This window comes from Stegodyphus dumicola, chromosome 12 (genome assembly GCF_044657685.1).
Source record: "Stegodyphus dumicola isolate Sdum_Otavi_A_Nest chromosome 12, ASM4465768v1".
NCBI classification, from domain to species: domain Eukaryota; kingdom Metazoa; phylum Arthropoda; class Arachnida; order Araneae; family Eresidae; genus Stegodyphus; species Stegodyphus dumicola.
The window spans coordinates 111,144,253-111,153,347 of record NC_140779.1 but is presented as its reverse complement, the minus strand read 5'-3'; the positions used below and the strand labels follow the sequence as shown (position 1 = coordinate 111,153,347).

The 9,095-nt window shown below is 39.4% G+C and overlaps 1 non-coding gene across 1 annotated transcript; it reads left to right on the top strand.

Moving 5' to 3' along the window:
* The first annotated feature begins 307 nt into the window (after positions 1–307).
* On the top strand, positions 308–380 carry TRNAK-UUU (transfer RNA lysine (anticodon UUU)). The gene has a single exon. It is a non-coding gene; the product is annotated as a tRNA-Lys (tRNA).
* Positions 381–9,095: the final 8,715 nt, after the last annotated feature.

The following is a 9,095-nucleotide window of genomic DNA, read 5'->3' as shown; positions in this document are numbered from 1 at the left end:
CGAACGTTCGCGGACCGAACTACCAGTGTTCAGCGACTTTACCGCTCGGCCGCTGGTGGCCTCCCATCTTCGCAGGAGGATTACGTTATTCAAAATTCGATGGCTCTAGGTACCGTTGTTTTATCACAATGCGAGAAACATACATACATTTATGCAGATTCTTCATTATTTAATTTCTCTAAATATAATACAGGTCGATAATATTTGTTGGCAACAATTTGAAAAGTGAATCAACGCTTATCGTGAATCGACGCAAAATGCCCAAAACTGCCTCTTTCGACTAATGATTAAGATACGAATCGCCTGAGCCCGGATAGCTCAGTCGGTAGAGCGTTAGGCTTTTAACCTAACGGTCCAGGGTTCGAGTCCCTGTTCGGGCGACCTTTCTTTTTTCCACTGCTTTCCTGAATAAACTCTTTCGGAGTCTCAAGGCGGGAGCGTCACATTTTTTGAGCTCTCACGTTTCTACTAAATAAAGGCGGAAACATCGATACTTGAACATCAAATCATGTATCAGTACTTGCAGTACTTTATCAAGAATACGGAGGTGTAAATTTTAAGACGATAATATACATCGTTTATAAATAATTAACAATTGATTGAATTTATCACGTCTTACGAGTAACTGACAGCTATAGGAAGCATGCCTGCAGTTTTGCATCTATTTCAAGTGCTTCTTCAGTGAAATTCTTTATGAAAGTCATATTCAAATGTGCAGTTATCAACGAAGATCTTGCTGATAAAGGTTTTGTTCCTGTACGGCTTTCAGGATTTTAATTATTCATTTTAATTTAAACTTTACTTAGGCAAGCCTCTGCAGAAAGTATACGACCCCTGTAAAGAACGTTTTCACCCCTCGCCTCTTTTGTGCTTGCAGAAGTTGGGGGTGTGTTGAGAATCGTTAAAAATCCCCTCATATTCTCGACCTTGAGATGATTCAAGTTTCAGCGGAAAGGATAACGGCATTTCCTAGATGTGAGATAACTACCCAACTTGTATTGGTACTGTCTGGATTATACACATTCAAGGGAGGACTGCAAAAGTGCGCTGCGGACGGTTTTTTTCCCCTCTTCGTTATTAGTATTCATCTTCCTGCCATTAGCGCTAGTTCTTGCAAGCATATGAAGTTTTCTCACCTAAAAAATACAGTAACTTCAGTGCTATATACTGTTCTTACATTTGCTTTGTGTTCCTCCGACTTTCTTCATCGAACGAGTGAGCACTCTGTGCAAGGATTAGAACTTTAACAGGTTGAGAGATCCTCTGAGTTTTTTATTTTTAAGCTAATATTACTCTTTATCGAACGAGTGAGCACTCTGTGCTAGGATTAGAAATTTAACAGGTTGAGAGACTTACTTAGTATTTTATTCTTAAGTTAATATTACTATTTCATGTTAAATGGGGTCAAGAGAAACCTCCCCAACTAGATCAATTAGGACTACCAGCTCGAGGTGTGTGAGCCCAGTGAGATTAGACCATCCATCTTCCAGATTAGATAGGATTAACACTTTGACTCTGCACATCAAGTCACTTTTAGCAGAGTACAGAGGCCGTTCTAAACTAAAAATCGCAGACCACGAAGCGGTGTCCAATTATATCACAGAAATACTGGCTATAGCTTCTAATCAGGAAATCTTAATTGCACGACAGGAGGGACAAATACTTCAACTAGAACGACAACTTAATGCCAGTCTCTTCTCTCAAGCAAGAGAGCAGCACAGTTTTAAGGTCCCGGAGCTACAGGAAAACCATCCTACAGGACAACAAGACCGCCGGAGTTACGCAACTGTGGCCGGTAAGATTCAGAAAAAGAAGCCCCCTTCCATACAAGCAACAGCCATTCCCAAGCAAAAGCCTTCTGAGCACGTTTTACTTATCAAGGGGAAAGATTCAGAGCGCACGCCAGATAGTGTGAAAGCGCAAGTTCTAAACAACATCAAACCTCATAAGCTTGGCATCAACATACAGCAAGTGAGGGCCACGAGATCTAAAGAACTCTTGATTAGGTGCAAAGAAGCCACACACCTGCACAAACTTAAAAAAGTAATTGAAGAGTCTAGCGTGCTGACAGAGCACTTAGAACTAAGGATTCCCCGTCCGTTTAGGAGCTCTCTTATAGTATTTGGGGTACCCTGTGACATAACGGCAGACGAAATAAAAGCAGCATTTGAAGATCTTTTGCCAGAAACACGGTCGCCAGTTATCTTTCCAAAAGGCCCGAGACCTAGGGACGAAACTACCTGTAATTGGATACTGGAAGTGACAGCAGATTTCAAAGACAGGCTTCTCGACCACAAGCGGGTTTATATTGGATTTACTTCGTGTCCGTTTAGAGAATACATAAAAATAACCCGCTGCTACAACTGCCAAACCTTTGGCCACCTAAGTAAAAACTGCAGATTCCCACCAGCCTGTACTAAGTGCGGAAAAGGTCATTTAACACAAGAGTGTACGGCAGAAGAGGAAAATTGTGCGAATTGTGTTCACTCCAATACGCATAATAGCACAGACTTTGACGCAAGTCATCCGGCAAGTTCTTCAAAATGTCCTGTGTACCGACAGGAACTGCAACGAAGCAGCAAAACACAGCAACAACGGATGTAGGCAGTAACCAATTCCGCCAACAAGTCACAGGACTCAGGTTTCTCCAAGCAAACCTGCAGAGAGCTAGATCTGCAACACTTAACTTCATGGATATTATGACAAAGGAAAATGCCGATATCGCCCTCATACAAGAGCCGTACTTAGCACATAGTCATCAACCAGGAATTCCACCCACAAGCAAGACGTTCCAGTCAACCTCTCAACAGGCTGTCATAATTTATAATGGTCCACTATCTCCCCTCCTTACATCTCAGACGCAACACTCAGTTACCATTAAACTAGAGACAACTACGGGACACCTTCAAATTACTAATGTGTACTTTACACCAAGTGAGGAATTAGATCCACTATTAATAGAAATCAGCACTGTCGTCAGAAAAGGGAACAACCAAATCTTATTAGCAGGTGATTTCAATGCTTCAAGTCCCTTATGGGGGGCGCGAGTGGAAAACGTAAGAGGCAAAATGGTTTTAGAATATGCAATGACAAACAGATTAAGCATCATAAACACGTCAGACTCACCGCCCACCTTTCGCACTATAAGGGCGGAAGGTTGGCCGGATTTAACCATGGTATCTTCCCAATTAGCAAATCAAATGTCGGAATGGCATGTTATGGACATTCCCTCTCTGAGCGACCACAGAATAATCAGCTATCTAATGGGCGCTCAGTTAACTTATACTCTGAAACAGAGGTTCAAGACAGCTTATGGAGGACATCAGAAGTTCCTTAATTTGCTTCGTCCTTATGTAGGTCAATTGATTTTCAACTTCCAAGCAAGCAACACCATAGACGGACTGGATGATGCCTACAGGCATTTAATTGGAACTCTAACAAGTGCAGCAAAACAAACGTATAAGAAAAAGACACCCAGCCAGAAGAAAGAACTTTCCTGGTGGAATGACAAACTAACGGCAAACAGATGCAGAGTTAGGGCGCTCAGAAGACTGGCACAGTCAGAAACAGATTCCATACAAAGGGACCAAAAAATGCAGACGTACAAGAAGGCACTTGCGCAATACAAACTACAGATAATAAAGGCCAAATCCGACTCCTGGCAGGAACACTGTAGTAGAATACCGGAAATTTTTGGGAAAATACAAAAAATCGCCGCAGGTAAGGTCTTTAGACCGACTCAATTGACTGCGAATGTGGCCCCTGACGCACCAAATACAAGAAATATTCTTTCGGTAATACTGAAAACGGTTATTCCTTCAGATGATCCCGCCAATGACTCAGAAACGCATACATTAATAAGGACGCAATTTCAGGAAAAATTCTGGGCTTCCATAAATGGAGACTATCTCCCACCAACAATAGAGGAGGTAGACCTAATCATAAATGGTTTGGCAAGGAAAAAGGCACCAGGGCCGGATGGCCTAGATAATATAATACTCAAGGCATTGCATAATGAGTTTCCAGAGCTGATCCACTCAGTCTGCAAAGCATGCTGGAAAGTAGGACACTTTCCGAAAGATATGAAGCTGGCAGAGATCGCTCTGTTTCACAAAAAAGGGAAAGATCCCTCGGATCCGACCTCCTACCGCCCGGTAAGTCTCCTTCCCACAATTAGCAAAGTTCTAGAAAAAATCATTCTAATGAGGCTAAATTATTTCCTGAATAAAAGTTCAGTAATTAATAAAAAACAGTATGGCTTCCGTGAAGGAATATCTACGGAACAGGCAGTAGCAGATCTCCTGAAAGTGCTGAAAAAGAACAGAGAGGAAGACAATCACTCAATAGTAATATCTATTGACATAAAGGGAGCCTTCGATAATGTCTGGTGGCCTGATGTAACAAAAGAATTAGATTCAATCAACTGCCCAATTCAGATCTTAAAGTTGATAAGGAGCTACCTTGAAGACAGACAAGTCCAAGTAACTACAAACGATGGAATAATCCAGCATAAACTGGAGAAAGGCTGTCCACAGGGTTCCTGTCTAGGGCCAACCCTGTGGAACCTAGTAGCTAATTCAGCGTTCCAAATTTTTGAGATGGAGAGCGAAATACATCTGCAGGCTTTTGCGGATGATTTCCTTCTAGTAACTTCGGGAAGAAAGAATATCAAGAAAATTACACAAAATGCACTAAATAGGTTCTTAGAGTGGGCACAAACACATAAACTTACGATCTCAGCAGAAAAAACTACCATGCTATTTATAGGGCGTAAAAGAGTAATGAAAAGAAATCCTACCATTAGACTCAACGGTAGCTCAATAAAATGCTCTTCAAACATAAAATACCTAGGATTTATCCTCAACAATAATCTCTCTTGGATTCCCCACTTAAAAGAACTCAGGAAAAGATGTATCGCACTCACAAACACAATGCTACGCACAACAGGACTGCAGTGGGGAGCACCACCATGGGTGCTTAAGAGGTGGTACCAAGCAATAACAGAAAGAATTGTTCTCTACGGCGTAGCGATCTGGGGAAATACACTCAACGTAAGCATGCGTAGATTACTTCTGTCCATGCAAAGGCTGCAACTCTTGCTCATCTGCAAGGGCTACAGAATACTTCAACGACAGCTCTGCATGTTCTAGCAGGAATTCCTCCGCTAGACCTGCAAGCGGAAAGGGAGTCGTTAATTGCAAGAGTGTTAAGGCTAGGTGAGGATGGAGTTCTATGGGAACAACACCACTTTGCTGAAGACTTTGTAAAACACAAGCCAGTGACTCAAGGACATCCGGCTGAAACACATCTAAAAAAGTGTATTCTAGGCCACTATGTGACACCAAAAGATAACCACACAGCTATATTTACAGATGGCTCAAAAACCGAGACGGGTACTGGCAGTGCCTTCTGCGTTCTAAAAGGTAATACAGCTGTGTATAAATGGAAAAGAAGACTTGGCAGTAGGAACTCAGTATTCCAAGCTGAGCTGGCAGCACTTAAAGCAGCAATTAATTATGTGAAGAGGAACAGACTTCTCCACATTACTATTTACAGTGATTCTGCCTCTAGCCTTGACGCAATCAAAGGTTACAAAAGTAGAAGCCAGTATGTCCAAGAAATTAGAAAAATCCTCCTCAGTCTTCCACCATCAGAAAGGCCATGCCTCACGTGGGTTCCGGCTCACGTGGGCATTAAAGGCAATGAGGAAGCAGACACCCTGACAAAAGAAGCGGCAAAGGAGGTCTCAAGAACAGAACTGCCAGATAAATTACCTAGGTCTCATCTCAAAAAGATCACTCTAAAACAACTGATAGACAGATGGCAAGCCAGATGGGACACAGCAGATACAGGAAGGAGAACGTATATGTTCTTCCCAAAAACAACGCTAGAGTTAAACTGCAATAGTGGTAGTCAGACACAGTTTTATACAGGTCATGGCCCATTCCTGACCTATCTGCATAGATTCAGCCTGAGTGACACAGAAAGATGTCAATGTGGAGAGGTGGGGGATCCAGACCACTACGTCTTCCACTGAACAAACACGGCACAGTACCATATAAGAAAGCCAAGTCAAGCTTACTGGCCACAATGGGCGGCAAATATGAGAACAAACAAAACAGCAAATAAAAAGCTACAAGCGGTAATCAGCCATTGTCAGAGAAAGTATTCTCTAATACGACGATAAGTGTCCCCAAATAGAAATAATCAAGTGCTTAGCGCTCTGAATCATAAAATGTATAAATCACACTAAATCAATCTGGGCACACACCTCGTACCTCTCAACCCAAGACTAACTTAGATAATTAGGACTATGGCAATAACCTGCCTATATTCTTTATAATGTTTACTTTTGCAATTAATGTACAGGTCTAGGACTCGCAAGACCAGATCGTGCCAGTAAAATCTTCAACAGCAATGAGTTTTTCCTACACTTACTAATCGTGTATTTAAATTACAAATTTGTGATAAATAGGTTCAAGAAGGGCAAGGTCAACTTATGTTATCACCTCAAGTTTATGAATGATATTATTATTGGTATGGCATTTTTGCCTTCTTAATTTTAATAAATATTCAACTTTTTATGCAAATCTTAGGGAAGAAATATCTGTATTTATGTGATCAATTGCATGTTTGAATCTCTTCCCTAGTGATCAACATTACGTGCTTAATTATGTTTTGTATAAATTATGTGCATGTTCTAAGGTGATAAAACTAACTATGGAATTAATGTAGGTAAGTTTCTCTTTGTAATTATGTATCAGCATTATGTATTCAAGTGTTTGGAATCAGATATCAGTTTTACTGAGTATGGTGCTGTACTTTTCTGTTTATGTTCACTTTAAAGTACTCAAGTCTGTATTTATTCCTTCTCAGCATGTACTATGAAGGTCAGTTCGTACTTGGCTAGGATTTGGACTACATAGCAGTACTTAAAGATCAGTTTTATGTATTATGCTTATCAGTTTTATTTTTAGTTTTCATGTATTATGTATGCAGGCATTAGGGATCAGCTTTCTGTATTTCTGTACTCAGTATCATGTTAGTTTTTCACTTTAATATTCAGTTTTGTACTTATGTATGTATTATCCTGTCTGCAAGTACTACGAAAGAAAATGTAGGTGAATGGTTCAATTTGTAAAACAACTACAGTTTAAGTATGCGCAAAGAACTAAATTATGCAGTAATTTGTTATCTTAGTGATAACAGGTACACAATCTTTTAAAATGTTCTTACATAAGAGTCAGGCACATGGAAAGTAAACTGCGTTAAATTATGTTTGGGCGCTAGGATTTTTTTAATCATCTTTTAATCTCTCTCTTTATTATTTTTTTATTTTTTATTTATTTTTTTTAAAGTTTACTATGTGCAATAATTTAATAGGTTACAACTTTCCTCCATGCAGGACCAACGATTTCACAGAAGCCCCATAAAGATATGACGGTTGTGTCACGATAAGCACCCGCATGTAGACATTTAGCAAGTCCAGAAAATCTACGGCAGTTAATTTTTCAGGCAAAGTCCTTCTATCTTTACTTTATCTAACACAAGTTTCTGTCTATTCTAACAGCGATTCTTAACAGTCTTTTGATTGCTTCTTTGCTTAATTTTAAGTAGTTCCTAACAGGATACTCTTTCCCCGTACAACAACATCCAAGCTTATATGTAGACTATATGAGGCTCTTAGCCGTCTATTCGGCTGCGTTCCCGGAGCAGGATGGAGCAGAGAGTAGATGGTTTCTGCCAGGAAGATAACACACTGTGAGGCTAAGGCCAGGTCAGTGGTCTTCCTTGGTGGCGCTCACTCACTCACTCACTGCTTTCCTGAAATCGGAACTCTGAGTAATATATCTACATAGCAAAGTATGTCATTTCTTGTACAGAAAGGAGGCATTTCTTAAAATGCTTGAGTATCTTATTCTCAAGACAATGCAATTCGCTTTCAAACGGATTAAAGTTCTTAATTTACAACTATTTTAAATCATAATTAAAGGAAAATATTTTTTAAATTCTTGCCAAAGGGATTAATTAATTCTTAGGTAATTAAGCAACTAAAATGAATAAGATTTCTTTTTATATTATGGAAGCACCTAATAGGCGGCCACAGTTACCTCCTATAAAAGGACAGACAATTTCGTGGTTCGAACCACGGTCCTTCAATATCGCATTCGGCTCCAATAACCACTATACCATTTCGGTAGCAAAAAAGATTAAGACATAATATTAGTTATATTTTCATTACACTGATTAGCCTTTTAATACATTTAATTACTTTTTTTGCCAGTTAAAATAAGTTTTAGTATAATTATTCCATTTGAACTATCTTAAGTTTACCAGTTTAGGGATAGAACGGTGCTAATATATAGGTTGAATTTAATCATATTTATTAATAGTATAGTAAATTATCAGTGATATTCATAAGAATGGGTTAAGAATAATTCATAAGAGTGGTTAAGAATGGTAATCATATATACTTAGCGACGATAAATGATATCATTTTTATTGAATTAATATTGTTTTTAGCCCAAAAGAGATGTTACTCTCGAATGGCATATTGGTCTCGAAGCGGCATTTTGCGTTGAATCACTATAAACGGCGTAGCACTTTTCAAATTGTTGCCACCAAATATTATAGCCCAGTATTATATTTAATGAAATTAAATAATGAATCATCTACATGAATGTATGCATGTTTCTCGCACTGTGAAAAAACAGATGTACCTAGAGCCATCCAATTTTGAATAATGTAGTCCTCCACCTGAACTTGGGCACCTGGGAGCCCGAATTTTGAATTTCGATTTTGTTTTGGTATCTGTTTCGTATTTTGTAAAACTTAAAAAAAAATTATTAATAACCTCGTGTTCCATTAATAAAATTTCAAAGCAAGCGGTGGCAACAATGTATGCAGTAAAGCATTTTAATGTCTGAGCGAGACTGTTTGGAAGAAAAATTAAAGATCTTATCTTGCTGGCAATAACAACACTTGCCAAGGCCTGTTGGATGATATATCTTGTGTTTGTTCTTTTCGTTTTTCCGTCAGTTTCCGAATTCCGAGGCACTATTAGGTCCGCACAGAGTCTGTCTAGGGGCCCCGCA